A 26,764-nucleotide genomic window follows, 5' to 3' on the forward strand; every position below is an offset into this window, starting at 1 on the left:
ACCTCTAACATTTTACTTTTCAATACTTGTACTTCCAGGGTGAATTGAATGGGGGGGGGGGTTGGAGGAGAGGCAGAAAGAAGAGCTAACTTGTCCGTGGCTAGGGGGCGCAATCTGGATGGTTCTGCCGGGGCGCAAGATAACCTAACAACTGCTCTGCGCCTCTGGACCAATGCAGGGGTGGATGGTGCTCATTGGGACTGGTAGGGTGGAAGGCAAGGAGGCCAACAGTAGGTGGCGCCAGACCCAAGGAGTGGCAGAGTCAATGTGTTCTGTATCTGAGATGGAGTGGGAAGGGGCTGGCAGCCACCGCAGCCATCCCCTGTCTGCCCTCATGGACCGGCCAGAATCCACGGGGCAAATGCTCATCTTGCCAGAGTCTGGGTCTTCTGCTGTTGCTCTCTCAGAAACCATGCTCAGGTGGGATGTTTCATTTTTCGTAGCTGCTTCATCCCTAAGGAAGTTGGAGGTGACGCAACTCCTGCATCTCTGACGTGGGAAGGTTTGGAGGTATAACAAATTCCACCCTTCTTCCTTGGCTCCGTGGAAAGAAGGCATCTTTACATTTTGCGTGCATTTCACAGGCCAGGAGCTAAGCACCCCTTCCTGAGGGGGAGAAGAGGCCCAGAAAAGATGAGCCCTTCCCAGCCCAAAGGCGTTCCCCTGAGATTCAGCTTCCAGGCTATGGCTAACCAGGTTAGGAGCAGGAATATTGGGAGCAGGAAGGAACTGATGTCATCTGCCAGAGCAGCTGGCTAATTGAAGGGAATGAGGTGATAACAAGGCTTTCAAATCTGAACTCGTGTTTGCGGCTGATTAGGATAGAGGGAGGTGGAGAACAAGGGCAATTGGAAGCAGACTCTGAGTAGTTTGTTCCTTTTCTTTGTTCGGGTTCCTACGTCACACCAGCAGTTTAAATAGCAACACTCCTTTGCAAGATTGTCCGCCTTTTTAATTGTTTGTTATGGAAAATCAATAAAATGATAAGTTGCCCCTGCCAAAGGGTTGCATGACATCAGGCTGAAGACTTTTTGTTAAAGTTCAGGTGTGCTAAAAGTTGAACCTATGCTGGTGTGTGTGTGTGTGTCCGTCCGTCTGTCCATGTGGCCGCTGTGTATTCAACATTCCACCCCCTCCAAAGAATCCTAAGAACCTTAGTTTTCCTTTCACAGTGCTATGATTCCCAGCACCCTTAACAAACCATTGTTCCCAGGACTTTTTGGGTGTGGGTGGGTGGGAGATGTGCTTTACATGTGCGGTGTGCAGGCATCTCTCAGTACATGTGTGTGGGGATTCAAGACTAACTCTTATGCTTTTCTTCCTTAGACCAGCTTGACGTTGAACGAGAGGTTCTCTGGGTTGAGGAACACACGCCATTTCACAGCGAAGCAGAACACGGGCCGAATGGTCACTCTGCCATTGCATTCAGTGAAGTCAGATTGGCTTTGCAAAGGAGCTTGCCCCTGAACCCAGTTGGCTGCCTGCCTCTGGCTGGCTGGTGGCTGGGCATCACCAAAACACAAAGAGACAGCCCCATACAACCTCACACCCAAAGATTTCTGCCCAGGTGCTCAGATGGTTCCAGCCAAGATGGCGTCATTAGTGGAAGCATTGACTTGAGCTCCGCAGCAGTTGTGCGGATTTTTATTAGTTTTTATTAGTTTTATCAGTTTTTATTCAGCTTTTATCAGCCTCAGTATTTTATCTACAACATTTGGCAGCTGCTCTTTAACTAATATATTCACAAGGCTTGAGTTAAAAGCTCAAGTTAAAAGTCTTAGAAAAAGGAAGAGGGGGAGGAAAAACGCCGAGAAACAAGGAGCGGCTGAAACTGAAGGCAAGTTCTGCTTCATTTTATCCCCTGGCACAAGCCCTATTACTTTGCTGCAGTAAACCATTCTGATTTATTAGTCATTTATAACTTCTTTGAGGGTGACGAGGGTACTGGAGACAGCCTCGGTATTTCTGCTCGCAAATATAAGGGGGAAGGCACCACAGGACAGAAGTGTTAAAAGCCCCAAAGCTGAGAACTAAAGACGGAAAAGGGAGTAGAAACCCTAGAGGCCCGCCGAGATAAGGGACAAGCATGAAACCTTGCTTGTAAAACAACCCTCCCCACCTTTCGAAGGTGGGAAACTGGAAGATAAACATAATCCGTCTTGTGATTGAGCCAAGTGAAGCCAAAAAAAACCCAGGACTAAGAGATTCCAGCAAACTGCTCCCAATTACCTTTTTCCACGCTCAACATGGTCCTTACAAGAAAGAACTATATGGACCTGGGATTTGCACCAATATCACCTCAGGGGGAGTGGGAGTCCCGAAGGAAGCAAAGTAAAATCAGCAATTACTTCCCCCATAGAGAAGGGAGTGGGAATCCACAGCACGAGAGCACTCCAAAAGAAATTGCCCCTACTGTGCTGGACTGGTCAATACAATGCAAAGACTTACAAACTGAGCATGAAAGACCAAATTATTCCATGAGCTGGGCGCAGGAACTGGTCCTAGCTGAGAATTCCTTGATGACCAATTCCCCCAACCCCAATGACCTCGAGCACCAAAAATCAACTCAGAATCTCAGGGAAAACCAGCAAGACCCTCAGAATCTCAGGGAAAACCAGCAAGACCCTCAGCCCACAGCGAATGCGAACAGTATAGAAGAGAGGGGTGACCAGTTACACGATCAAATAGATCAGATACGCACAGACCTCTACAATATAAAAAACTTTTTAGCAGTAACAAATGGCCTACTCCTGATGCTTGTGGAGAATTTCAAACAAGCAAAAAGAGCCACAGATCAGTTCCTGGACTCAGATGCTAGAATCCACATACCACCCAAAAAGAACTCATGTAAAAGAAAACCGGAACCCAAGACGAAGAAATCTAAAAATCATCAAAAAATTTAAGCCGTCTAGAAAAACCCAACACATTAGTAAAAAACAGTGGCAGAAACTCTTCAACTTATTATCATCACCTCCTATATCCACAAAAAAAATCAAAGCTCAAGGCACCAAAGAGATCGACAAGGGAGACTCGCCAAAGACCAAACCCCTCCCCATATGTGAAAATAATTCCCCAAGTACATTCAAAGAGATAAGCCCCCCCACGGCTGTTCTCCCCCTGTGTTCGCCCAGCCTGACAAAAGCAACCAAACTACAGCTGGATGCTCCTGTCTTGAATCCACCTAGGACCCCTGTAGCAACTGCAAACAGAAGTAAGTCGGGGATCTCCAATATAGACGGGAACCCGCAGGAACTCCAAGCCCCCAGTAGAAAGAAAGAATGGATCCTGGTCCTAAGCCCGGAAAAGATGGTATTCATGAACTATCCAAAACCACTGGGTCCTCACACAGGGACAGACCGCGTGAGGCACCTGCTGACTATTATAAACAACATTCTACCTGGGGCAGTTAAAGCAACCAACATAGATAGTATAGACTACCTATATCAAGATGGACATTCAGTCCGAGCCCTGATCACTTTCACAGATCATAATCTGGTCAACTTCATCTTTAGAACAAGAAATCTATTTTTAAAGAAAGGAATAGATTTATTAAGAATCTTTGAAAACAGAGCCCCGCTAACCTCCCTACTGGCGGCCAAGGGGGAAGGGAGACCAAGAACAGAGGAACAAAACGATGGAGTGCACATGCAACAAAACCAGCAAAACCAGAGCCCAGTGCACCAGCAGGAAAACATAGCCCCTATTGAGACTCAACTTCATTTGAACGACAGAGAGGACTCTTTCTCCATAGAAGAACATGCCCTAATAAATCGGTTTTGGTCACTGCAGATGCCAGCCCAAAAGGAAATCTTGGTTAGACTGGACACCCTGAGAAGCAGATTGACCAAAAAGGAGGCCCATGTTGAGACTACGGAAGGCTCACACACACGGCCTATATCCTCCAAGTGCCTAGTGGACAAGAGGACGGTGGGTGGCGCCTTTAAACGTGTAGATTCGGAAGACCAATCGCAGCCCCCGCTGGTGTATGGTAAGGCAAAACTAAAACAGACTGTCACATCTCCGAGTACTTGGTTCAACTATCTAAAACTCTCCCCAAATGAAATAGCTACTCCCCCAAGTCCAAACCACTCCCTTAATTCCCCAAGAGCTATGGATAATCATTCCCTTATGCAGCAGATGCCTATTGACAAACTTAATGGGAGTGTTTTTTTAGATGTAAAGGGGTCACTGGACACCGTGGACCCAACAAATCTACACCATGGAGGGACAGAGAATTAAAGCTGCTGTCCTGGAACATTGCAGGATGGCGCGCTAAGAAAAACAATCAACAACTTGCAATGTTTCTTAAGCGATTCGATATCATCCTCCTGCAGGAGACCTGGCACAGCGACCCCATTTTGTTCAATGGGTATTCTTGTCACTCCCTATTTGCTACTCCATCTGTGAGGGGAGGTAGGCCTAGTGGAGGTTTAGCCAGTCTTATCTCCACAGAGCTTGAACATTCCTTAAAAGCCCTCCCAAACTGCAATTCACTAGCCACGGCAGTCCTACTCAAATCTAAGAGAGATGCACTGGTAGTGGTCAATGTCTATCTGCCCCCCTGCCAAAAAAAATCTATAGTGAAAGCTAACTGGGCAGAGTTAGAGGCATTCCTAGAGTCCATAGAATCTTCCCACCCTTCTACACTGATTATAATCGGGGGGGGGGGGGGGTTCAACGCCCGTATGGGAATTGATGATAACAATCTTTACAGCCAATATAATCAGATTCAGGACCCTGAAAGTCCAACCGAAGCAGGCGTTTCACAAGTTTCTAAAGACAATAAATGCAACTTCTCGGGGCTATGTCTAGCCCAGGTCGCAAAAAGAAGGGAGCTGATGATATTAAACGGTAGTAAGGAAGAGGATCGCCCAGGGGAGTATACCCATTTTTCAAAGATGGGAGGAAGTGTGATAGACTATATTCTGATATCAAGATTCACCTATAACTCTGTGTCGAAGTTTCAAGTGGGACATAACACCGAAAGTGACCACCTTCCACTAATTTTAGCGCTCAATGGCCCATCATTTAACAAACCCACGGCTAACCTTTACTACACCCCCATCGTTAATCTGGGATCACCGGCCCCCAGAAGAATTAAATGGACCCCCATGCTCAATACAGAGCTAACTCATCTCCTCCATTCGGAAGACGTGAAGACCATCTACTCAGCCATTGTATCAGCTAATACCGGGGGAAAGGCCATGGACTCATTTAACGAGTTATTAGTAAGACTAAAGACCTTCCTAACAACTGAGATACTTAATTCTGCTACAAAGCGGGCAATGGATCAAGAGAGATGGTTTGATTTGGAGTGTAGACAAGCAAGGAAACGCCTGAGATCAACCTATCGGAATTACAGGAACACCGGCGCACCCTCGCTATTTATGGCTTACATCTATCTAAGACGAAACTACAAACAGCTATTAAAGGTAAAAAAACAAAAAGCTGAGAGACTGGCCTGGTGTAACTTAGTGAAGGCCTCGAATGAGAAAGACTCAACCTCCTTCTGGCGTACCATTATGGGCCTCCTGGGCCAGGAGCGGATTGGCCCCACATGTACTGTAGAACCCCAGGAGTGGATGAAATATTTTCAAACCCTCTTCTATGACGACAAAGCTCAGCACAATGATCCAAGTGCCTACTCCGAGAACTTACCATATTGGCCTCCTGTCTCCATAGAGGAGGTGGGGAAACTAATTGCCCAACTGAAAAACAACAAAGCCCCGGGCATAGACCACATTCCAGCAGAGCTCATGAAGAACAATATCAGTTGGTGGGTGCCTATAATGGCATCAATATTTACATACATTGATTCAACAGGCATAATCCCTGGTTGCTGGACAGAGGCAGTAATCATCCCAATCTACAAAAAGGGTCCTATGGCAGATCCAGCGAGCTATAGACCCATTAGCCTCCTTACTATCCCCAGCAAATTGTATGCCAAACACCTCCACATCAAACTAATTGACTGGATGGAAACTGAGGCAGTTCTGGCAGAGGAGCAAGCCGGCTTCAGACAGGGCAGAACAACAATAGACCATTGCTTCGTATTAGCATACCTCATTGACAAATACGTCAATAAAACACGTGGGATTCTATACGCAGCATTTATTGATCTGAAGGCGGCCTTTGACTCGATCTCACGAGTCAAACTTTGGGCTAAACTCAATACTACCAACATTGACAAAAAAATACTATTCTTGATAAAAAGCCTATATAAAGATTCCAAGTTATATGTAAGAACCTCAGTAAATGGGCAACTAATTGGCCCTGTACCAGCCACCAAAGGAGTCAAGCAGGGCTGTATTTTAGCCCCGGCCTTATTCAACTTATATATAAATGACATGGTCAAATACCTAACATCCCCGGAGCTTCATGCCCCCAAACTGGCCGAAAAATCAATTTCAGCGCTCCTCTATGCGGACGACGCGGTTCTCTTATCACGAACTAAAGTAGGCCTCAAAAGGCTACTAAGAGAATTCTCAGCCTACTGCAGGAGAGATCAACTGGTGGTTAATCACCAAAAAAACAAAGTCATGGTCTTCGCTAGGAGACACAGACATCACAGATGGGAGATGGACAATCAGCCAATAGAACAGGTCAAAATTTTCAAATACCTCGGAGTAGTTTTCCAGTCAACAGGGACCTGGGAGGCCCATCATAAATATGCTAGGGAAAAAGCATCTCAAAGCGCCAAAATACTGTCTCGCTTTTATTTTACGAAGGGGGGCAGACATATTCCAGCAGCTCTGGAGGTCTTTCAAGCAAAACCCTTGGCGCAATTACTGTACGGGGCCCAAATCTGGACGGGAAAGCATTGCCGCACACTTGAAACGGTCCAGTCTAAATTCTTAAGACAGATTCTAGCCGTTCCACCATGCGCGCCAAATGCAGCCCTGCGGCTGGAGACTGGCCTCCTCTCCGTCGAAACCCGAACCTGGTTAAGAACATTCAACTATTCAATTTATTATTAAAAAAAAAAAAGAAAGAAAGAAAGAAAAAAAAGAACATTCAACTATTGGCTTCGCTTAAATTTAAACCCATCCGGACTACTACCTCTAGTAGCACGAGATGCTCATAGAAGTCGGTGGTCCAAAGTAGTGCATCAAAAACTACTTACATGTGGCCTCCAAGCACAGCATCTCCTGAAAATGGGTCTCCCCAAGGCAAAAACCATTATCAACCAGCACATGAAGGATATTGAGCAGCAGAATAATCTGACCTATATTAAGAAATTTAGTGCTTGGTACGCTTATCTGCCCCCCTCCCACTTTGATTTTCGGGCACCTTATTTGTCTACCTTAACCATTCCAAAACTCAGACGGGCCTTTACACTGGCCAGACTAAATATGTTACCCTCAGCTGTTCTTGAAGGTAGATATCAAAAAATTTCATTCGAGAACCGGCTCTGCCCCTGTGGAGCTGGCTACGTAGAGACTGTGTCACACGTTCTCCTGTCTTGTTCCCTATATAAAGATCTCAGGGACGATACCACCACGCCGGTCCTATCTGCCATACCGGGCCACTCTTGTGAAGCCAAATTGTTCTCACTCCTAGCCGACCAGAACAGCTCGACAACAGAGAAGGTTGCCAAATTTATCGAGAGAGCAATGAGACTAAGAGCTGCTATCTGAATGACATCAGTGTCGTCACCCGGATTCCTCACCTAGGATCTTATCATTATTATCATTATGTTTTATTATTAGTATTTTATTACCTCTGCCAAGTTTTAAGTACTGAGATTATTTTAATAGGTCATAAGATTTTATGGTAACTATATTTGTAATGTATTTTTGTCTGTCTTCGTCCTTTGATGCTATGGCCTGTCGGCTACGCAAATAAAGTCTATTGATTGATTGATTTCTGCCCATGCTTCAGACATGCAGCCCTAAGAGCAGCTCTGACTCCCACTCTAGGCCCATCTGCCCCAGACTTCCTCCTGATGTAGGCTACAGGATCTGGGAAGTCTGATCCAGCTTTGAGATGTGGTTCCATATGGCTGTTAGTACTGTTGTGTTTTTGCCAGAGAGCCACATGGTAAGGAAGATCTCCAAGCACGCTTCCTAGGGGGTCCTCATTAATCCTCAGATGTGCCCACAAAGGCATGATCCAGCACCCTCATGCCACAGCTGCCTCTGACGTGACCCTCCCTCCGGTAAGAGGCATGCCTCACAGCTGAGTGCCTGGTTGTTTGTGTAGCGCGGGGGCAGGGAATCTTTTGGGCTCCCAGATATTGCCAGATCCAATGGCCTTCTGCCTCAGCCAGCATGGCCGATGGTCAGGGGTGCTGGAATCCAACAACATATAGAGGGCCACACAATTCCCCATCCCTGGTCTAGTGAATTTGAGGTTCTTGGTTTCTCTCCCTCTGCTCCCTTTTGCCTGGAAAAGCACTTTGGCAGATTCCTTTGGAGGATTTGGGTGTGACAAGCTGTTAGCATCACACTGAATAAAACAACTTTGAGAAGCTGAAACACCGGGCTGTTTTCTTTTCTAATAAAACTATTCACTGTGCAGTTCACAGGCACAAAACACAATGTTGATATTGTCCAGGAAATGGGGTTTCAGTTGGAGGGCATGGGTTGCGTGAGAGCATGTTGTGTGGGATAACCAGTCTCATATAACCAACATGCTTCAGTCTAATTAGTGCATGAAGGGGTTAACATCATAGAGTAAGCTGTCCTGCCATCTTAGCCATGTCTCTTCCCCGTACCTTGGGAGTGAGTTCTGATCTATTCTGGTATTCACTTCTTCAGCGTTTAATGTACTGTAGGTTTTTCCTGATTTTATGGTTTTATCTTTCTGTAAACAGCTTTGATGTTTCTTACCATCTGGTAGTGTATAAATTTTATGAAATAAATAAATAATTTTGAATAAATAAATAAATAGGAAGATGTAAGACCACAACCTCCGAAATGAAAGCTACTGTCCCTCCAGACGGATGTTTTTGCGTGGAGGGGGGCCGTATTCTGCAATGTGCTATCGATGCAATAATAGTGCAGCTTTCTAATGGACTGTCCACGCAAACATCATTCTGCTTTCTCAGTTGCTCTGCAATGCTTCACCAGGGTTACCACATCATGGCCACCTGGGGGTGAGCTCCTGTGTTGTAGCTCAGCAAAAGCAGGACAAAATTCCTCTAGTATGGCTCACAGTGAGGGCTGCTGAGAGTTGGGAGAGATCTCGGAGGCCAAAGAGTTTGCTTTTCTGCTCAGTACAGGGGATCTTGCAAGCTCTTCACCCCTGACTGGCCGAATATGCCCATCTCTCATCCATGCAGCTCTACAGCGTGCCTGGATGATGACTCAGATGGAGCTGGGCACACAATTCCTGAAGGATTTCGGCATGATAGACTACAGCCGGCATAGGCAAACTCAGCCCTCCAGATGTTTTTGGCCTACAACTCCCATCATCCCTAGCTAACAGGACCAGTGGTCAGGGATGATGGGAATTGTAGTCCCAAAACAGCAGGGTGCCAAGTTTGCCTGTGCCTGGACTACAGCCCACTACGGCACTATTACTTCAGTCAGTGACTTGTTGCAGACTTTTTTGTTCTGTGATGCGTCTCCTGTGCTACTATATTATTATCAGCCAAAGGGGCCCTCTTGAGCTATAAAGTGCAACTTAAGTGGGACAACTCCCCCCCCATAACATTTACGTGGATTTAGGGGAGTGCAACTGGTTTGGTCACACTGGTGTGAAGCCTTGCGGGCCCCACAGGGGACACCGCAACTATGATGTTGAATAGACGTTGAGAGGCGTGGGGGCACTGAATTTTGGCATCGTACAGAGCTCCCCTGGAATTTGAGACGCCATGGTTCACCAGTGAAGAACATTTGTGGTATGAACAAGGTACCTGGTTTCAGCTGGAAGTTAGGGGGCACTGGTTGGAAGGGTCGGAGTATGTCTGTCCCGAAAGCTTTGCAGGCACGAACAGTACTGAATACAGTCTTGCATATAACTGCCCTCCTACTATCATGAATAGAAACAATCATGAATCGACAAAAACGGGCATCTGGAAGGACCCACTATGCCAACAGGATGTCGGACTGAATGGGCCTTGGCCTGACCCAGCAAAGCTCTTCAAATGCGCTTATGTTCCCCTGACTTTGGGGACGCCTTGCAGGAGTCTCACCCGTCTCATGGCTAGTCTTCTAGTGTGGACCAGTTCTACAAGCTCTCCCCCTAAAGCAGGTGCACCATCCAGAACATGCTGGCGCTGTACCTGAAGAAGAAAGCAAACACAGACCAGGAGGCAGGGACTTCTAGGGGAAGCGAGGCCTTCATGCGGGAAGCCTTGACTCCTCACGTGCTCCACGGGATCAGTTTTGACCCCACCACCCAGTCTTCTGCTGCAGCAGATGAGGATGGGCATTCCTCCCCTTTCAACCATCTGGCGGAGTCACTCTTCCACCTGGCCCTGAACAGGAGGCTCCTTCCCAACACGCAGAATGCCTTGCACGTGATCAATGGGCCTGTGATCACTGTGACACAGGCAGGGCCGGATTTATGTATAGGCTAAGTAGGCTGAAGCCTAGGGCCTCTAGATCTAGGGGGCCTCGCCAGCCTGCCTGCTCCCCAGTGCCACAGACAGTCTTCCCTCTCCCAAAATTGCAAACCCAAGACTTCATGCAAGGGCAGGGCAACTGGCAGAAAGATATTTCTAAGTTTGTCTGGAATGGGAAAAAGCCTAGAATAAAATACAAAATACTTATAGATACTAAAGATAGAGGAGGCTTCTCCCTTCCAGACCTAAAATTGCATTATGAAGCAGCTTGCATCACGTGGATTCGGGACTGGATTAAATTAGAGAGAGATGAAATAATAGATTTTGAAGGACATGATAATAGATTTGGTTGGCATTCATATTTATGGTATGGGAAAGATAAAAAAAAACAAAGGTTTTCATAATCATATAATAAGAAAAACACTTATAAAAGTGTGGAATAAACATAAAGATTTTTTAGAACCCAAAACTCCATGGTGGCTTTCACCGGTTGAAGAATTAGCATTAAAACCTCTTAATAAGAGAGGAAATTGGCCGACGTACAGAGAATTATTAATAGAGGCGGGAAAAGGGTTAAAGCTGAAAGAATGAGGAACTAAAGGTTACCATAATAAAGGACAAAGGTGGAAAGAACCTAACAGAAGCAGAAGACGTCAAGAAGAGGTGGCAAGAATACACAGAGGAATTATACCAGAAAGATATGGATGTCTCATACACCCCAGGTAGTGTGGTTGCTGACCTTGAGCCTGACATCCTGGAGAGCAAAGTCAAATGGGCCTTAGAAAGCACTGCTAATAACAAGGCCAGTGGAAGTGATGATATTCCAGCTGAACTATTAAATTTTGTTAAAGATGATGCTGTTAAGGTGCTACACGCAATATGCCAGCAAGTTTGGAAAACTCAGCAGTGGCCAGAGGATTGGAGAAGACCAGTCTACCTCCTTTAGAGGAAAAGGCCTTGAGGGGAGGACCTGTTGCCTCCACAATCCTTCCTAAACGTGCATAAGCTGAGAGGCAATTGTCCGGTAAATGTGGTGCTGTGGGGAGGCAGGAACATTTTCCTGCAGTTAAGTATTTTCTAAGTTCCTTTCCCGAAACTTCCCCAAACGGTTCTGAAGCCTCTCTAACCTCAGAAGTCTTTTCTTCTCTCCGGAATTCTGGGATTCGAGGATAACTTCATGGAGAAGGAAAGAAACCTGCAGAATCAGCAAATGAGTGCCCGCTGGGAGCCTCCACCCCCACCGCTGCCACCAAGCAGGCTGTAAGTTGCCTTAGAGGTGTACTGTGCCCTCCCGCCTCCTTGGTTTTAAGGACTACTTGAGTTCTGTTCTCATCTCCCTTTGGCGTATCCGTGACAAGGAGAGCATGAGCAAGAAGCAACCCCAAGTGACCCACACTATGCACAAGCTCTTTGTGCCTTCCACACATACGCAGTCCGGACAGAGAGAGGGACTCATCAAGCACGTCCTCGCCAAGAGAGAGAAGGAATCTGTCAACACCTAGAATTTCAGGTCAGATCATGCAAAAGTGCAAACACCATGCAAACACCAGTGGAACCTGTATCATAGTTGGGGTTGGAGAAAGCGACATCTACATGACAGCTTTATTGTTGGGTGCCAGGCAAAGTCTGTCCTGTTCACTCAGGCCACATGGGTGGGTAATTTAAAGTATTAGTTGTGGTGGGTAATTTTCCTTAGTGCCACATACTGAACCGTGGCTTCATATTATGAGCAGGACAGCAGCCTCTCCTCCAGGTTTGCACACTTCTCCCCCACCCCAAGCCTATTTGGAAGCTTCCACTTGTATTTTAAATTAACCACAGTTTGGTGTGTCCAGATCCTATGGTGGTTAATTTTACCAGCTTTGTAAACCCATGATTGGAAGTTGGCTTGTTTCAATGAGCCATGGTTCAAATTAAGCAGTTTGTGCAGCTTCAGACATTGTGACAAGATGCAGTTAATCCAAAACTGAAGCAAAACCTTTGGAACTCCTCCTAAAAGCTGTGCTGGAGGACAGGGAGGTGTGACCCCCCCCCCAAAAAAAAACTTGGTGTGGGTCATCCTTATAATGCTAAGCTTACTACTTCAGACAAAGCTTTTGCTTTGGTTATTTCCTCGTACCGTTAGTAGTACCCAGTGGCCATTTGTTTTTAATGTCTGCTTTTATGATATGTTTATCAGTATGTGGTTAGCAGCTTCAGATCTTACTGTTTTACAGAGGCTGTTTAGCTTGCTCTTTTTACCCCTTTACTAGACAGGCTGTATTTCTGTGCTGTTTTCAGAGTGGGAAATGCCCATTCCTTCATGGCCAGCATGGAAACACAGAATGCTAGCCATTTAGGAGGTTTGCAAAGCGGACAAGGGTGTTATGGGGTAATCTTCTAGCAAACAAGCTTGGCACAACAGATCTGAGAGGTGGTTTTCTGCTCCCTGAAAGCCAGCCTGGAAACCAGGTTGCCAGGTGAAGGAAGAATGGAGAGATCAACCAACTCACTTGCCTTCAAAGAATTTCTGGTTGCCTGTGGCTACTGGGATAGTGCTTAAATATCAGGCTGGCTGACACATCTTAAAAAATACAAGGAAAAAGCTTTTTTTCTTTCATTAGCAAAGCTCATTTGGGGCCCAGAATAGCTAAGTTGAGGAAGAAGTGACTGGTATTACTTGTTTGTTCTTGGTCCTGATCTTGCCTGCCCTTGTAATCCTACCTGCCACACACTCCTGTTGTCTTTGCATATTTAACCAGCACGTCTGCAGATTGGAGTCCTATTCCTGCAGTTCCACATCCTTCTCTTCCTTGCAGGATTTTCGTGGGGACATGGAATGTGAATGGGCAGTCTCCAGACAGTAGATTGGAACCTTGGCTGAACTGTGACCCTGAACCCCCAGATATCTACTGCATTGGGTGAGCAGACATAATAGCTTTTCAGAGAGCCCTCTCTCAGAGTCTTTGTTTCCACACAGCTACTTTCTAAACTGAGGTCCTGTTGTGTGAAGACTTTCACTTTCAACTTGGAACAAAATAGGAGAATCCTGAGGATTTGTATCTTTTAGCCAGGAAGCAACGTTCTGCCATAATGAATGTGGCAGTGCCATCCTTTCACCCTGTGGGCAGTGGATTACAGCAGCATCAAAGATAGCCAGAGGCCTAGGAGGCTCTGGGGGAAGGATGGCCTCAGTGCTAGGGATGTGTATTGTGTCTGATGGCACTTTGGCATTAGGTTCCAGGAGCTGGACCTGAGCACAGAGGCTTTCTTCTACTTGGACTCGACAAAGGAGCAAGAGTGGCTGACAGCTGTGGAAAAGGCTTTGCATTCCAAATCCAAGTACAAGAAAGTAAGTCCAACCCCACCCATTTCTTCAGCAGCCAGACAGCTGTCAGGAGCTGGAGTGAGGAGGAGAAGGAGGAGGAACAGGTCAGCAATAAAAAACACCTGGTGTCAGTGGTGTTTTATTCAAAAGAAGCCAAAATTCTTTATTCAAAGAAATCAAAACCATGCAGGCCTAGTGATCACAGAAACCTTTCCCAACAGCTCTTGCCCCAGTGAGGTAGTTGTGAAGGCTGAAGGTTGCTACCCTCCCACCACTCTCTTAAGTCTCCACCTCCCCCTGGGCCTTCCCAAGCAACCTGAGACTCTGACACCTTGACTGTCTTTGCTCCATCCTCTTAATTTCTCTGTGTTCTGGGAGACCAGCAGGGAGGGGAGCTGATCGCAGCAGGATGGGGAGACCCCCTGGCTTCTTCAGCAGCCTGCCTGATCTCTGCCTCTTGAACCCCGCCTCCAGCCTCCACTTCTGCCTCTGATTCTGGACTGCTGTTTGCCACAGAATCTTCCTGCCCTCTTGCCTCTTCAGTTTCCAACACCTCCTCTTGCTCACAGTCTGCTCCCTCTTCTCCCTCTGACAACTCAGCGTCATCGTCCCCCCACCAGTTCCCTGGCTCTGAGCCTTCTTCCCTTGGGGGATCCCCACTTAGTGCCACCTACCACTCCTATCTGCATCCAGCCAGCCCATGACAGCAAGCAATGAACAAAGCTGGTAGACATCCCAGTACCTTGCATCTTCTAGGTGCAGCTGGTGCGTCTAGTCGGAATGATGTTGCTCATCTTTGTCAAGAAGGACCAGCTCAGCCGCATCAAGGAAGTGATGAGGGAGACAGTGGGCACAGGCATCATGGGGAAGATGGGGAGTAGACCCTGACAGCGGAATTCCCTACGTTGATCTTTCTGTCTGTCTATCTGTTTTTATAATCTCTGCCAACCAGTTCCCCCCTCTTTCCTGCTTGCTCGCTAACAGCCATCTTTGCTCCGCCCCTGCAGGGTAACAAGGGGTGTGTGGCCGTGAGGTTTGTCTTCAACAATACCAGCTTCTGCATTGTCAATTCCCACCTTGCTGCCCACGTGGAAGACTTCAAGCGCCGAAACCAGAATTACAAGGATATCTGCGCCCAGATGAGCTTCCTGCCCCCTGACCAGGGTCTGCTGCAGCTGACAATCATGAAACACGAGTGCATTTCGAGGGCTTGGAGGGAGAGAGCCTTGGCTGATGTAACTTGTTGGTCTCCGCTATCTGGAGAAGCAAATTGAGTCATGTTTCTGTAACTTTCCTGCCTGTGTGTAGCTCAAGGGTAGGCAGCATAGTGCTCTCCAAATGTTGATAGACCAAAATTCCCATAATTGTTAAGAATTGGCCTTGCTGACGGGCTCATGAGAGTTCCACTTCAGCAACACCAGAAGGGTGCAGTGTCAGCAATCCCTGCTGCTGCAGCTGCACCACTAAGGTTTCTACTAGAGCAGCCAGAAGTGCCCAGCATTGTAGGCTCCTGCTTCATTCAGGGCAGACAGATACTAAACATCTGTGGAAGCGAGTGCTGGGCTTCATTCATTAATTCATTAATTGTGGGGATTTCTTCCCCAAAGTGGCTTATTTAAAATAATAATCAGAAATGCACCTCAAGATAATTTAAAGCATCTAAACAGTACCTTAATAGCAGCAGATCTAAAGAGAGCAACTTAAACCTAGTGACAGAGATGTATTAGATTAGATTATAGCAAATGTGGGCAACTTCTCCAGTGATCGGGGTGGGGCAGGGGGGTGGGAGTTGCAATTTGTTAAGGGCAGTAATGCAAAAGCAGAGCAGCCATTTTGCATGGAGAAGGTTCCAGGCTCAGTCACCAGTGTGTGCAGATAGGGCTGGGAATGATCTCTGCCTGAAAGCTGCTGCCAGTCCATGTAGTCAGTCCTGAGCTTGATGGGTCAATGGTCTGCCTCAATATAAGGTAGCTTCCTATGTTCCTGTGTACTACAGCAGTTTTTGGAGGGCAACAAGCACCCTACCCATGAATTAAAGAACCATGGGAAATTTTAAAAGTGTTTGCTGAAAGGACATCAAAGCAGGGGCCAGGTGAACCTCTTTGGGAATATTATTCTAAAAGGTAGGGTGCCATTACTGAAAAGGCCCTGTCATACTTGAAAGAGCAGGTGTTCCCTGGGAAGGGGCTGCCCCTGCTAAAGATTCTAGTCAGTGGAGAGGCAGTGCAAAAATAAGTGGGCCTTCTTCTGGTACCCTTTTCCCAAACCTTGAAACACTTTAAAGGCCAAATGGAATACTCTGAATTGGGCCTGGAACCAGTTCAAGAGCCAGTGTAGTTCACAGAGCACTAGCCTAATATGATCATACTCTGAAAGTAATTTATTGCTCAGAGAGATAACAGTCTGGCGGGATTTCCTCGCTGCGCCAGGCCTTCAAAGGCATTCCAAAGCTCTGAGCAAAAGCAGAGTCTAGCAGTGGTCAGAAAATAAGCCTTCTGTCTTCTGTGCTTCGATGTGCATAAATCAGGCTCTCACGTAGAGTTACTAAAACTAAAAGCACTTTATAGCAGAAACTATCCATTATCTAGCAGAGTACGGAACATCGTACAAACGTTTCTGTCCCAGACAAAAACAAAAGCAGAATAGAACAAAGGACTGAGACTCTCGGATGTGACACAGAGTCTCTCCGCCCCACAGTAGGCAGGACGCACACTCTGAGCTGTTTAACCCTGTAAGCTCAGGTTCTCCTCACACCCCCTCTCGTCCTGCACTACTGGGGGCAAGCAAGTATCACCACTTACCCCAACTCCAAACCACCACAGAACTCCCCATGATGCTGGAAGCTCAATGGTTTAGTAAAACCATCAGCCAAGTTATCGTGACTGGCACAATATTTCAGCCGTATCAAACCTGACTGAACACTTTGACATACATTCTGGAAAAGTATGTGTAGATGCTTGGTTCTGGCCTTAAACTGCCCAGATTCTGCTAGCTTCAGACAGGGTTGATTGTCTTCCCAAACAGTGATGGGCAAGCTACAATCCCCACAGATCTCTTGCACCAAGCATCTATAGAACTCCAGTTCCTGGCACAAATCTGACAGTGTGCTGAACTCAGCCTCAGTAGAGAACAGCGCAACGAGACTTTGCTTCCGGGACTTCCACCCAACAAGAGATTTCCCAAACTTTATTACCACCCTGGATACGGACTTCTTGTCATCCAGATTTGCCCAGTCGCTGTCTGCCCAGCATGTGAGCTTCATCTCACCTGCAGCTGACAGTTTGAGACTGAAGTCTTTGGTATCCTGCAGGTAACGCAGTAAATGCTTGATACCATGCCAGGCACTTACACTGGGCTTTGAAGCTTCCCTACTGAGCTGATTGGTAGCAAAAGCAATGTCCGGTCTGCTCCATTGGGACAGATACAACAGACTACCCAGAGCTGACTGAAAGAGCACAGCGTTCTTGAACTCAGCACGTTCTGCTTGCTGACTGTCCATCACATAGCTTGTCTCCATGGGTGTCCTAACCCCTGCACAATCAGACATTCTGAACTTCTCAAGCAACTGCTCTATCTTGCCTTTCTGACTGAGCAAGAAGCTACCATCCTCAGTTCTAGCTATCTCCACGCCCAGGTAGATCTTTACTGCACACAGGTTCTTGAGCTGAAACCGCTTCCCTAGCTCTTTGGCAAACTTCTGTACCTGTTTGTCTGCCCTTGCGGTGTAAATGATGTCATCAACAAAGATTAACACCATTTCCTGTGACTCTCTTGACCCTTTAAGGTACAGGCAGCTGTCAGCAAGACTCTTCCTGAAACCTAGCTTCTCTAAAGCTTCATTCAGGCACAAGTTCCAATTCCTGGCCGATTGTTTCAAACCGTAAATTGACTTGTGAAGTCTCCATACAGTACCTTGCTCATTGCCCTCAGACCCTGGAGGAGGAAGCATGTACAGATCCTCCTGGAGGTCTGAGTTCAAGTAGGCTACATCCACATCAAAGTGATGCACCAGCAAACCTCTTTGTGCAGCAATGGCTAAGAGCATGCACAGAGTTTCACTTCTGGAAGTTGGAGCATATACCTCAGTATAATACAGCCCCTTCCGCTGCGTGAACTCTCTGGCTACTAGCCTAGCCTTGTACTGTGGTTCTCCAGTTGCTGTGGGTTTAAGACGGTAAACCCAGCGGCTACTCACGGCCTGTTTGCCCGCTGGCAACTTCGTGAGGGAGAACACACCTAGAGACTCCATTGAGCTCATCTTCTTTTGCATCGCCTCATGCCATTTCCTGGCTTCTTCCTGAGGCAGTTTCTGAACATCCTCGAAACTCTCAGGTTCACACTGTGCCATACCAACCCACACACTAGTGACTGCAAACCTGTCAGGAGGTTTCCCTTTCGTTGCCCGAGTTGAACGGCGCAACCCAACTTCAGATACCCCCTCTGACCCACTAGGGCCAGCCAGAACGTCCTTGGCATCAGAGAGCTCCCCCTCTGACTTGCTGCACTGTCTGGACTTCTCAGCTGACCTTATGGGAGAAGAAGGAGCACTGCTGTGTTCAAGCTTCACAGCCTTAGGAGAAGTTCTCCCCTCTACCTGATCTGGGTCTGGACTCTGTGCCTCAACAAAAGGTTCAACCTCTTCCTCTTCTTCATCAGCAGAGTCAAGCAGACTCTCTGAAAGAATATCAGGGTTCCCATGCATGCGTGTCCACCCACTCTGCTCACAGAATTCAGCACTGTTGCTGAGCAGAATTCTGGACTGATTCCCTGATGGATAAGCAAATCTCCACCCCCTTGGTCCCTGGCTCATACCCACAGAAAATCATCTTTTGGGACCTAGGGCTACCCTTTCTGTGTTTGGCCTTTGGTATGAGGACCCAAGCCTCACAGCCCAAAACACAGAAGAAATGCACCTTGGGCTTCTTGCCGTGCAGCAGAAAATAGGGTGTGTCCCCTACCACTGAATTAAACGACCTGTTCAAGGTAAAATTGGCCGTCCGCCAAGACTCCCCCCAAAAGCGCTGTGGGAGCCCAGCATCAAACAGCAACGCTGCGGACATCTCCTGCAGCGTTCTGTTCCAGCGTTCTGCAACGCCATTCTGCTGGGGACTGTGTGGAGCTGTCAACCTGTGTTGAATTTCCTTCCGGCGGAAGAAACTTTGCAGCGCAGACCCGGTGAACTCTCCGCCACGGTCGCTCTGAAAGTTTCGCATGCATGTGGAAAACTGCAGTTCCACTGCCGCAATCCAATTTTTGATTAGCAGCGCAGCCTCACTCTTGTGTTTAAGAGTGAACAGTCAGCCATTCCTCGAAAAATCATCTATCAGCACCAAAGCAAATTTGGCCCCGCCCAGACTGGTTACTGACATCGGGCCACACAAATCTGCATGTACTAACTGAAAAGGCCTAGTGGTCATCCTTTCAGACCTTGGGTATGGGCACGTTTTCACCTTTGCGTGCTTACACGCTCTGCACTCAAGAAACTTAGCACAGGATTTCATTTTGCACCCCTCAGTGCATTCTGGGATCTTCTTCACGTAACCCCATGACACGTGAGCCATACGTCTATGCCAGAGATGAGCACATGCATCATGGACTGGAACATTGGCACATTACGCTTGAGCTGCCTCCGTGGCATCTGGACCTGCAAGAGAAGCTTCTAGCACAAACAGCCTATCTTTACATTCCACACTGATAAGTTGTTGCCTGTCCCTGGAAATAGAACACATGTTATTCTCAAAACAGACTCTATAATTGTCAGCAACAAGAGCGGTGACGGATAGCAACGCACAGGACAGTCCAGGAACAACAAACGCCTGTATCAAATTCTGTAAGAAAGAACAAAACAGTGAGCCAGTCTGCGTCAGAGCACGCTTAGTCCCATCTGTCAAACAGACAGAGTTTCCAGAGACTACAGAGGTTCAGTTCCTCAGAAAACCACCAGAGGGCATGAGATGATGCAAAGCTCCTGAGTCAATCACAAAAAACAGCACAGCGTCCTGTTCACAGCTCCTGATTCTTGCCATAGAAGCTGCTAAATGTTTATGTTCAGGGCCGTCTCTGCCAGCTGTCTTTGGCTTTGCTTCCCACGTTTCAAAGAGCTCTTAATCTGGTTGCTCCGGGAGACAACCTTGGGCCCTTCCTGCACCTCCACTGGGCAGTCTCTCATGAGGTGGGAGGGAGAGCCATACCGATAACAGCGGCATGTAGCAAAAGCTCTCACAGCTTCCCCTCCAGCCATTCCTGCACTCACTGCACCCCCACCTTTGGGTGCACAGCCTGGGCCTGCATGCTCCCCAGCACTCTGGTTTCGGGCCTCTACATGACGTGGCCTCTCGAAGACAAAGCAGCAACTCCCAGCTGTATCTTCAGGAATGTGGCCTTCAGCCCCCACCGGGTCCTCAGCTTCCCCTCGGCCCTTGGCTCCTGCTGAGCTTTCACACAGACTCTTCAGCACCTGCCAGGTGGCCTGAGTAGTCTTGAGACCCTCCAGGTGGGGCAACAGCAAAGCATCCACACTTGCTCTCAGCATACAGAGCTCTCACTGCTCTCTCTGCGCTCTCTCTCTCTCTCTCAGCAGAGCAGCCTCCACGTCTGCTGCACCAGCTCCAGCAGCAGCTTTCATGGGTGGGGCCGGCTCCTTCTGGAATGGACTCCAGAGCCCTGTGGCCAAAAACAACCCCCGTGCTCTTCTGGCCCAGATTTCCCAGTTCTGGCTGTTGAGCTTCTCAAACGGGACATCATAAGATTCCTGGAGAGCAGCCATCTCCTCCCCCAGTCCTCCCTTGGGGCTCAGAAGTACTCACGCGTACCAGCCGGCTTCCGAGGAGAGGCCTCCAGCGACACTTTGCAGCACACAGCTTGCAGCCAGTGAGACCCCCTGCTTTCCTCCAGGCAGGGTCTCAGAGCTGGGCTTCCTTCTTCAGCAGCCAAAAGCTTTTCAGCACACAGCACATAAAAGCAGGCTTTCTCTGACAGCGTAAAAACTTCGACTCCATGGCCTCTGAAAGTAATTTATTGCTCAGAGAGATAATAGTCCGGCGGGCTTTCCTTGCTGCGCCAGGCCTTCAAAGGCATTCCAAAGCTCTGAGCAAAAGCAGAGTATAGTAGTGGTCAGAAAATAAGCCTCTGTCTTCTGTGCTTCGATATGCATAAATCAGGCTCTCACGCAAAGTTACTAAAACTAAAAGCACTTTATTTATAGCAGAAACTATCCATTATCTAGTAGAGTACGGAACATCGTACAAACGTGTCTGTCCCAGACAAAAACAAAAGCAGAATAGAACAAAGGACTGAGACTCTCGGATGTGACGCAGAGTCTCTCCACCCCACAGTAGGCAGGACGCACATTCTGAGCTGTTTAACGCTGTAAGCTCAGGTTCTCCTCACACATACTGCCCAGTCCTAGTTATCAGTCTTACTACATATTGCAGGAAGTGGCAGCAGGCTGCCCCCCGCCCCCTGACCCTGTGAGCTAGCCTGTAGCTGTGGTTTCATTGCTTTTTTCCAGCATTGTCATCTGGTTGGGTGATCTGAACTACAGGCTTTGCCTTCCTGATGCCAATGATGTGAAAACTCTGATCACTAAAAATGAACTTCAGAGACTTCTGACCTACGACCAGGTGAGAGAGATATTTGTGTTATATGTGGTGGTTTAGGATATTGCCCTGTTTATTTCCTCTGTCTGGGATACCCCAGCCTAGGCTAGAGAAACCACTTTCAGACAGTTAGGAGCAAAGTGTAGCTATAACATAGAATGACTGTGACTTCTACAAATGCTTTTTAAGGTTGTAGTTTTGTGCAACCTTAATCAGAAGCAAGTCCCAATTAAAATGGAGGGTTGCCTTGGAATAAATAGGACTGCTCTGCAATTTCCCAGTTAAAGGGCTTTCCTAGCTCAGCACACGCTCCAGATGTTTGTTGGACTCCCATCAGCCCCAGCATAGCTGTTGTCTAGCAATATCTAAAGGTCTAAGGTTTCCTGCTCTAGGTTTTGCATCTATCTGGAAAATCTGCATTGCTCACATGTTCTTATCAGCAGATACTTCCATTAAATCAAATTAATTTGCTGATGCTTTTTGTTTTTAATTTTTCTCTCCAAGGTTTGTGTGTTCATAATCTTTACGACCTTTCTCCCACTTGGCATAAGGATCATTGGTATTTTGTGTTGAAACAGAGGCCTGATTGCTGCACCTTATGGTGGATTTAAACTCTGTGAGCGTAGTCATGCCTTAGCCCTTTTAGAAGGATGCTGCAAGGAAGGCAAGGGGGGGCAGCCTGAGACTTGCAACATATGCAAAACCATCATAAAACATTAAAAACTTCCCTAAAGGCTGTATAGTTACTTATCTCCTTGACATCTGACGGGAGGGTGTCCCACAGGGCAGGTGCCACTACTCAGAAGGCCCTCTGCCTGGTTCCCTGTAACTTCGCTTCTCACAGTGAGGAAACCGTCAGAAGGCCCTCGGTGCTGGACCCTGATGCCTGGGCTGAACAATGGGGATGGAGACACTCTTTCAGGGCTGAGGCCATTTAGGGCTTTAAAGGTTGGCACTAACACTTTGAATTGTGCTCAGAAATGTACTGGGAGCCAACGCAGGATGCAAAAGGATGGTTTTGCAGTTGTTCATAGTGTTGGGGTGTATTCTGGTTGTTTTTAATAGTTTGTATGGATTATTGGTACATATAACATTGTCTATTGTAGGTATGCCTAACCTGTGGTCTGCCAGATGTTACTGAGCTGCAGTTCCTGTTAGCTCCAACCATCATGGCCAGTAATCAGGGATGATGGGAATTGTAGTTCTGCAGCATTGTGAGGGCCACGTGTCTGCTACTCCTGAGTTAGAGGATTTTCCTGTTGTGTGATGCAGCAAAGTAATTTAAGATGACTAGGGGCAAAAATGCACAAACATCCTGTACCTTTAATAATTGGGTATAAGATAGGATTTCAGCAGGTATACCCCTTTTTTTGCACCTGGCTAACCTACTAGTAAGGACGCGGGTGGCGCTGTGGGTTAAACTACAGAGCCTAGGGCTTGATGATCAGAAGGTCGGCGGTTCGAATTCCCGCGACGGGGTGAGCTCCCCTTGCTCTGTCCCTGCTCCTGCCAACCTAGCAGTTTAAAAGCACATCAAAGTGCAAGTAGATAAATAGGTACTCCTCCGGCAGGAAGGTAAATGGAGTTTCTGTGCGCTGCTCTGGTTCGCCAGAAGCAGCTTAGTCATGCTGGCCACATGACCCGGAAGCTGTACGCCGGCTCCCTTGGCCAATAAAGCGAGATGAGCGCCGCAACCCCAGAGTCGGTCACGACTGGACCTAATGGTCAGGGGTCCCTTTACCTTTACCCTACTAGTACTTCACCTTGGTCTTCCAGCACAATAGTGGCTGTTAATAGACTCCATTGTCAGGCAACAGGGGGTCTTCTGCTTCTCTGCTGATAAGCGATTTCTTTTTGGCTTTAGCTAAACATTCAGCGTACCCAAAAGACAGCTTTTGCTGATTTCACAGAAGGAGAGATCAAGTTCATCCCGACGTACAAATTCAACTCTAAAACAGATCGCTGGGACTCCAGGTAAGCGCCTGCTTGATAGTTGAGCCTTTGTAAGTAAGTCCTCTAAATCATTCTTCTGCAAGGCTTGTTTGTTTTTCCTAGTCTGCTGAGATGCTAGTAGTGTCCTGCCTTTCCATCCTCTTGAGCAGGCTAGTAAAAAATATATATTTTAAAAATTGCTTTCTGCTAAGCAAGCTGGTGGAGGAGGGATAGAGTTGAGGGCTGGATGGACTTCCATTCCTCTGCAGCCAGAATGGACATCAAGCACTTTGCTTGCATGGAATTCCTGGTTGCCAAAGGCTGCTAGGCGAGTTGTGAAATGCAAGGCTGTGATATGTTGTCTTCCTCAACCCATCCCTGCTCAAAGTCTCTGGAAATGTTTTGGCTCCTTTTCCACAAGCAGCCTTTCCCCCACATTTGTCCTGATAACCAGCATCCTCTGTTTCATGGTGTGTATAACCGGTGTTGCAGTTCATTGAAAGGTGCAGCAGGCTGAATGAGAATCCTGTTTGTGTCAAGGAAGTCTGGGAATTAGACTTGGTGCTCTCTCAAGATGAGTCTGCCAGGGCATAAGAACATGAGAGCAGCCCTGCTGGATCAGGCCATTGGTCCATCTGGCCCAGCATCCTGTTCTCACATTGGCCAATGAGATGCCTCTTGGGGAGCCCACAAACAGGACCTGAGTGCAACAGCACACTCCCCTCCTCCAAGCCATACTGCTTCTGTTGGTGGAGTATGTTCTGTGGCCATTATGGCTAGTAGCCATTGAGCCTCATCACCCATGATTTTGCATATTACTGTGGTTATTGACAACTGTAAGAAGCCACCTAGGCCTGCTAGTTTAATTTCTCTTGCTGTGGTAATGGGGAAATCAAAAGGACAGGCGGAACATGTAGTGACGAAGCCGGAAAACGGCAGGCTCCTTTGGGCAGCATTTCAGGTGCCAGAAAGGGTATTTTTACATGTCTTGAAGCTTGGATCACTGAAAAAATAGTGTCTGAACAAAAATAACGGGGCCCATTGCTTTTGGGAAGGATCATAATTTGGTGGTGTGCCATATGCTTTGTATGCAGAGTCTCAAGTTGAAACTCTATGGCACCTCCACCTGAAAAAGGATTGGGCAACAGAGAGCTGCTGCCAGCCAGAGTAGACTTAATTAATTAATTAATTATGGGGTTGGAAGGGATCATGAGGGTCATCTAGTTCAACCCCCTGCAATGTAGGAGTCAAAACTGGGGTAGGTCAGAAATCCATTCTGACCTGGTAGAAGGCAGCTTTTGATTTCCTAACAACTCTCTCCATGAGGCAAAATACTTGCACACCTGCAAGGTCCGCCCCTTCAGAAGTTGGACTCCCAAGCCCCATCATTGTCACGAATTCCTCGCGGCGCTTTCAGCAGAAACGCTCAGAGTCCCAAGTTTTTTTCAGTGCAGTCTTTTTAATGTGAGCTATATACAAGTATTTACAAAAACAGTCCATACAGAGTACCTGCTCCTTAAGGCAAACAAATACTCTCCACCACAGCACCACCACACCACAGCACAACCACCACACCACAGCACAACCACAGCACAACCACACAACTGTTGCACAGGCTTTCCTTTTTAAAACAGGTGATAGCCAATCACATTCCCGCTGAGTCACTCTGACCCAGCACTTCACAGAGTATTGCATCAGCCTGTTGAAGCCTGCAGACTTACTCATCATCCTGCAAATCCCAACACTCCTCCTTAAGTCAAAGGCTTGAGACCTAATAATTCTCTTAAGTCTCAAAATTTAGGAGCATCCAAACATTTTGTATACAAATCCGCCACATTACATTTTGTGTTACAGTGCTGTACCTTTAACACATTTCTTTCCAAAGCATTTTTCACATTTCCGTATCTTATAGCAATATGTTTACTCTTGCTCTTAAAGTTCTGTTGGTTAGCAAGCTGTTGTGCAGCCATGTTGTCACTTAGCACAGTGATTGGCATTTCAGAAGGTATTCCAAGCTCTTTTGTTAGACAAGCAAACCACTCTATTTGTGACACACATTCGCTTATGGCTGAGTACTCTGCTTCACAAGTACTTGTGGCAACAAATGTTTGTTTCTGGGATTTCCACTGAACCAGGGCATTTCCAATATATATGGCATAGCCAGTGGTAGACTTTCCATTTTCTCTGTCCCCCCAGCTGGCATCAGCGTATGCATACACTTGATCATATCCTGTAACCAGCACCAGTTTGTAATCTTTTGTGCCTTTCAGATACCTTAGGATTCTTTTAAGTGCTACCCAATCTCTCTGAGCCGGGTCTGCACTTCTTTGGCTTAACATGTGCACTGCCAATGTTATGTCGGGTCTTGTCCAACAACTTAAATATAACAGAGAACCCAACAGAGAATGAAATGCTGTTGCATTCTCACATTTTTGCCCTTCTGGTTCATTTTTGTACTGGGTAGTTATGGGAGTGTCAACCTCATTTGCCCTCTCCATTCCATATGTCTTCAGTAACTTTTCGATTTTTTCCTTCTGACTCAGATAATAGACGCCCTCTTCATTTCTCTGAACCTCTACTCCTAAGTAATTCTGAATCTCTCCCAAATACTTCAGTTTGTATTTGTTACCTAGGCTGTTTATAAACCAAGACACTTGCTTTTGTGCAATTGTTATTAGACAGATATCGTCAACATACAAAAGTAAATAACAAACACTTCCTTGCACCATTGCTGAATATAAACAGGAATCAGCCAGGCTTTGTTTGAATCCCATCTTTTTCAAAGTTGTGTCTATGCATTCATGCCATAGACGTGCACTTTGGTGTAAACCGTATAGTGCCCTTTGCAGCTTTAACACCATGCTGTCTTTTTCCAGCTCATAACGTGGTATTTGCTGTAAATACACCTCGGTGTCAATAGGAGCATTTAAATATGCTGAGGCAACATCAAAATGATTAACTTTTAACCCTCTCAGACTTGCCATTGCTAAAACTGATTTTACTGTTTCAGCCTTTGCTGTTGGGGCAAACACTTCATCATAATGTATCTTTTTCCTTTGTGTAAAGCCCCTTGCAACCAACCTGGCTTTCCTCTGACAACTACCATCAGCCAGCTTTTTCACTTTAAAAACCCACTTACAGCTTATGGGCTTTTTACCTTCAGGCAATTCTGTAGGTACAAACACATTGTTGTTTAGCAGAGAGTTATACTCTGCCTGCATTGCCTTTAACCACGCCTCTTTCTCTAGAGTAGGTAACTCTTGCACTTCTTCAAAGTTTTCTGGCTCAGTTACACAAACCTGGTTTATGGTGGCTGGGAACCCATAACGGTCTGGAGGTTGACCTTTATTACTTCTTGCAGACCTCCTTGGTTCATTAATCTCACCCCCTGGGCTACCTTCAGGACTGCTTTGGGGG

General features: G+C 47.0%; 1 long non-coding RNA gene and 2 pseudogenes across 4 annotated transcripts in view; 2 read left to right on the plus strand and 1 right to left on the minus strand.

The window, feature by feature from the left end:
* The window catches only part of LOC308467690 (adhesion G protein-coupled receptor D2-like), a 634,294-nt pseudogene that overhangs the window by 222,787 nt on the left and 384,743 nt on the right, over window positions 1-26,764 (plus strand). The gene's annotated exons all lie outside the window — the stretch shown is intronic.
* LOC308467817 overlaps window positions 1-26,764 on the minus strand; it is a 466,381-nt gene that overhangs the window by 166,285 nt on the left and 273,332 nt on the right. The window lies entirely within an intron of this gene.
* LOC308467663 (inositol polyphosphate 5-phosphatase OCRL-like) overlaps window positions 5,523-26,764 on the plus strand; it is a 36,082-nt pseudogene continuing 14,840 nt past the window's right edge. The window contains exons 1-9 of the transcript XR_013991572.1: window positions 5,523-5,776; window positions 10,330-10,498; window positions 11,821-12,020; window positions 13,309-13,410; window positions 13,727-13,841; window positions 14,574-14,694; window positions 14,802-15,012; window positions 21,328-21,439; window positions 23,280-23,389. The product of XR_013991572.1 is annotated as an inositol polyphosphate 5-phosphatase OCRL-like (transcript). The remainder of the gene's footprint in view (window positions 5,777-10,329; window positions 10,499-11,820; window positions 12,021-13,308; window positions 13,411-13,726; window positions 13,842-14,573; window positions 14,695-14,801; window positions 15,013-21,327; window positions 21,440-23,279; window positions 23,390-26,764) is intronic.

The sequence above is a fragment of the Podarcis pityusensis genome, assembly GCF_964106645.2.
Source record: "Podarcis pityusensis genome assembly, chromosome: W".
Lineage (NCBI taxonomy): Eukaryota > Metazoa > Chordata > Lepidosauria > Squamata > Lacertidae > Podarcis > Podarcis pityusensis.